Consider the following 4,832-nt stretch of genomic DNA (forward strand, 5'->3'; position numbering starts at 1 on the left):
AACTATCAGCCACTTTGCATGGGGGGAAAGGAACTGGGAAAGGAGGAAAAAGAGGGAGTTGGGGTGAGGGAGTTGGAGCACAACTGGATAGAGCAGGGCTGCTAGATTGGAGCTGGAGGGTGGGGAAACAGGGTTGGAGTGGCGCTCAGAGGGTATGGATCAGAGCTGGGAGAATGGGGAGAGCATCTGCGGATTGGAGAAAAGCTCTATGGTGGAAAGCTGAAGGGGAATTTTAGGGACCTGAAATTGAGCAGGGGGCTGGATCAGGGAATGGGGGCCAGGAGAGGATCTAAAAAGGCCTGGAGTGACTGAATCAGAGCTGGGAAAGTTGAAGGCTGGGGACTGAAGGAAACTGGAGGGGGGTTGAGGAAGAGCTGGGGGAGGAGCTGGATCAGAACTGGAAGGGAATGAGAAGGGCTGTGAGGGATCTGAAGTAGGGTTGCCAACCCTCCAGGACTGATCTGGGGCTGGAGTCCCCCAGAATCGGCATCGATCTCCCAGTGACTATTGAAAGCAATCCGGGAGATTTGAATAGGATATTTTAAGAAAATGACATTCCATAATGTTGGGGGGAAAAATCTCCCAGAATAGCTTGAGAATTGGCAACCCAAACCTGAAGTAAAGTTAGACAGGAACTGAGGGTCTGCAGGGGCAGGGGATCCGGAAAGGAGTTAAGTTGGAGCTAAGGGGCTGGGCAGGAGCTAGGGAAGATGGCGGCTATATTAGCACTGTAGAAAACTGGGAGGGGCTGGACTGAACATAGGAATGGCCATACTGCCTCCGATCAATGGTCCAGCTAGCCCAGGGGTTCTCAAACTGTCTTCACTCCAAACCCCGTTTTGCCTCCAGCATTTATAATGGTGTTAAATATATTAAAAATTGTTTTTAATTTATGGGGTGGGGGGGGGGTTGCACTCAGAGGCTTGCTCTGTGAAAGGGGTAACCAGCACAAACGTTTGAAAACCACTGATCTAGCCCAATATCCTGTCTTTCCACAGTGGCCAGGGCCAGATGCTTCAGGGGGAATGAGCAGAACCAGGCAATTATAAAGTGATCCATCCTTGTGGTCCAATCCCAACATCTGGCAGTCAGGGGCTTTGGGACACCCAGAGTATGGGGTTGTAGCTCTGATCATCTTGTCAAATAGCCATTGATGGACTTATTCTCCATGAACGTAACTAATTCTTTCTTATACTTTTGGCCTTCACAGCATCCCCCGGTAAAGAGTTCCACAAATTGTGCCCTGTGTGAGGAAGCACTTCCTTATGTTTGTGTTTAAGCTGCGGCCTACTCATTTCATTGGGTGACCCCTGATTCTTTTGTTACGTGATGGGGTAAATAACACGTCCTTATTCACTTTCGCCACCCCAGTCACCAGTGTATAAACCTCGATCCGGCCTCCCAGCTCTTTTTTCTCCCTCCTTATAGGGCCGGGGTTCGAGCCCCCTGCTCAATTTCTTGCCCCCTGGGCACACCATGGATTTATACCGTGCTCTTGTCTATCCCCTTCCTAACTGGGGCTGTGGGGCAGCTGGAGGGGGGCGGACTGGGGCCGGTGGAGGGAGGTTGCGGGGGGGCTGGGCTGCGGCAGGGGGCGTGGGGAGCTGGAGGGGCCGGCTTGAGGCTGTGGGGACAGGATTGGCGGCAGCTGGGGGGGGGCAGATTTCAGAGTCTGGGAGGGCTTCCCCCCGCCCGCCCTTGCCCCAAGGTCCGTTGGGGCCACTCGCGCCACTGCCCCGCTCCTAGGAAGGCTCCTGCCATCGCCGAGCCCGCCGCGCTGGGCAGCCGCGGGGCCGCCGGGGCCGAGCGGGGCGGGCTGACGCCGGGCCACAGGCGCAGCTGCAGACGGAGGCGCCCGGGCGGTTCCCGCGCCTGGCCTGGGACGTTGGCGCGAGCGCTGACGGGGGCGCGCCGAGCGCAGTAGCCGCGGCCGGGCACTAGCCTGGCGGGGGAGGGGGGGGCCCTGGCGCTGGCGCTGGCTCAGGGCGAGCGAGGCCTGGGGAACGATGCATAGGCCTGGCGGGGCTGCTGAGGACAGCTGGGGGATGTAGCTCAGTGGTAGAGCGCGCGCTTCGCATGTGTGAGGTCCCGGGTTCAATCCCCGGCATCTCCAGCCGTTTTTGTTTTGCATTTTTAAAATAATTGTTTCCCAGCTCCGGGCTGATCCAGGGGACCCCCTCCCCCCCCCCAGCTGCCTCCGGGCTCCCCCGAGCCGGCGTCTGTCGTTCCCAGTCCAGGCCAAATAATGGGGCTATTGAAAGTAGCGTAGCAAGAGTTTGCGGTGTGGTCTGGTCTTTGGCGGTGAGGTGGCGCTTGCATGGAGACAGCGGTGAGAACAGAGCGAACGAGTGGCTTTTAACTGCGATTTTAAAATTGAATTTAGTCCTGGGCAAAAAAATCGAGCTGCATTGGCCGGGAATCGAACCCGGGCCTCCCGCGTGGCAGGCGAGAATTCTACCACTGAACCACCAATGCACCGCTGTGAGTGGGGTAGCGAACATATCCTATTAAAATGTATCCAATGTGTATTTCTTAATTGTACTTCAGAATTTATATTTCTTATGATGCAATGTTTATTTAAAAAGAGACTATACTTTTTAAATCCACCTTCCGCTAAATAAGATTAGGTTTATATAAAATAGTCTCTGAGATGCAAAAATAATAAATAAATATGAAGATTTGTGTAATGTCCTGGAAATTGCCTGGTAACCTGTGCAATGGAAGTAGCAAACTAGGGTTATGTTTTTTCATCTTATTTATCCTGAGCTTGCCTGATTTTGTTGTAGAGGACCATGACTTTAGCCTTCCAGGGCTCACATTATCCTCCAACAAAGCAATGCATCATGACTGCATTTGCAACATTGTCTCTTAATATTTTGGCATTTTGATATAATATGATGTATAGTGATATTTTAATTAAAAATTAAGCATTGTGAACTGAGGTATCAGTGTAATGTCATCACTTGCACTGTGATGCAGCAATGTAATGTTGTTACAAATGCTATAAAGTCTTGACACCTTAGTTTGTCTTGTTGGACAGACTCTCAAGACTAGTCATGCATAGCAAGCAAGACTTTCAAGGGAAAACAAGAACAACATGTGAGTCATATCAAGAGAAAATAAGACCTGAAAGTAAGAACAGTGTCTGCAATTATATAGCCTAGAAGGCACATAGGAATAAATTTGAACCAGAATGAGCTTATAATTAATTATAAACACTGTTAATGGAAGATTTAAAAACAGATATCTGTTAGATTCGAATAAAAAATAAAATAATTATTTTAGGGGCATTTTCAGCTCTCCCCGCTTTGTGAGTTCATGAAATATTTATGTTAAAATATGAATTTGCCTATGCAATGGGCCATTTGTGCACATAAGTCTTGTAACTGTGGCTCTGACTACCCTATGTATACTCATAAGTGCATGTTTAGCATGTGCAAATGGGTGAATGTGCAAGTTTTCTCTGTGTGTAAAAAGAGAGGCTGCATGAAATCTCCCCCGCCCTGGATTATTGGAGACTTTATCCACAGAACAGGTATAGGCATTAACTTCCCCAAGAGTCAGGTAAATAATGAAAAAAAAGGAATGTTTTATTTGGAAAATAACAATGAAATGGTCCAGATAAATTATCGTATTTGAAAATTATTCACTCAGATCTACATACTAAGGCAAACACATTATTTCCAAATATAGCAACATTTGTTCAAATAAATTATTTGCTAAATATTAATCACTCAGCTCCCATTAATTGTAGGAATTAATCTAATAGCAGGAATTTCCTTTGAGCATCAAAAGGTAAAGTACACCTCTAAGGCCCAGCACCTGACCCAGAAACGTGGGGTCAGAGATGTCTGTACTCATGCAACGTCCCGCTGAAATCAGCAGAGCGCTAAACAGCCAAAAGCATTCCCCGGTGTGGTTCTCTTTGTAGGATTAGGGTTTAGGTGACTAATGGGACAGGTTTTATTTATGTTGAATTGCAGTCGTCAAGAAAATGTTTAGATTGATTTTATACAGGGGAACTTGCCACCGGAATGCCTTACAGGTCAGCAAGACTTGTGCGATCAGCAACGAACCCTCTGGCCATTCTCCGAGCACAAATGAAACCCATTCGCACCCACAAGTGCTAAATTAACTGAGTTTTGAAAACTGTTTCCCTAATGCACTTTGCGCATCTGTTTAGGACTTCCGGCAGAGTTGGCAGAAATATTACAGTGACCTGTGAAAGTCAAGAACAATTCTTACTGCGGCTCAAATATGGGTCTAGATTAGAACATGTCTGTACTAGCTCTTTAAAAATAGTGGTAAAGAAAAGGTTCATGAAACAAGAGAATGAATTCAGATCTATAGTACTACTAGACAATGGTGGCCAAGAGTGACATGGGTCAAAACCTCAGAGTACTCTGGAGATTGATTTATGTTCTGTTTTCTACACCAAAGAGATGAGACTCCCTCCTCTAATCAGCGTGGTGGCTGAGGAAAGGTATCTGAAGAACTGAAGTGAAGAATGAGCTGATGGAGAGTGATGTGTAACGCAACTCCAGTAGTACAGTCACACTCTGAAATAGCTATTTTACACAAAGTTGAAGTACAAGCACTATCCTTCAAAATAAATCGAGTCTGTTGTCTCTCGTAGTTTGCCACATTAAAACAAAGTGGATACAAATCCATACATCGCTTAGTTATAGAGGCATTTTCTGTAGGATACAGAGGCAAATTTCATTTTTCTCCAAACTTGTGGATTATGACTACATGCCACATTGCTAATTTTTAATTTGTAGCATAAGAGATAAAGGATAAAGATAAAGTCTATTCTTACTAAAAGACTCCAC

At 47.1% G+C, this 4,832-nt stretch overlaps 2 non-coding genes across 2 annotated transcripts; one reads left to right on the top strand and one right to left on the bottom strand.

Annotated features, from left to right (window-relative positions):
- The first annotated feature begins 2,041 nt into the window (after positions 1 to 2,041).
- On the top strand, positions 2,042 to 2,113 carry TRNAA-CGC. The gene has a single exon. It is a non-coding gene; the product is annotated as a tRNA-Ala (tRNA).
- A 291-nt stretch (positions 2,114 to 2,404) lies between these two features.
- TRNAG-GCC lies at positions 2,405 to 2,475 on the bottom strand. The gene has a single exon. It is a non-coding gene; the product is annotated as a tRNA-Gly (tRNA).
- Positions 2,476 to 4,832: the final 2,357 nt, after the last annotated feature.

This window comes from Dermochelys coriacea, chromosome 11 (genome assembly GCF_009764565.3).
Source record: "Dermochelys coriacea isolate rDerCor1 chromosome 11, rDerCor1.pri.v4, whole genome shotgun sequence".
NCBI classification, from domain to species: domain Eukaryota; kingdom Metazoa; phylum Chordata; order Testudines; family Dermochelyidae; genus Dermochelys; species Dermochelys coriacea.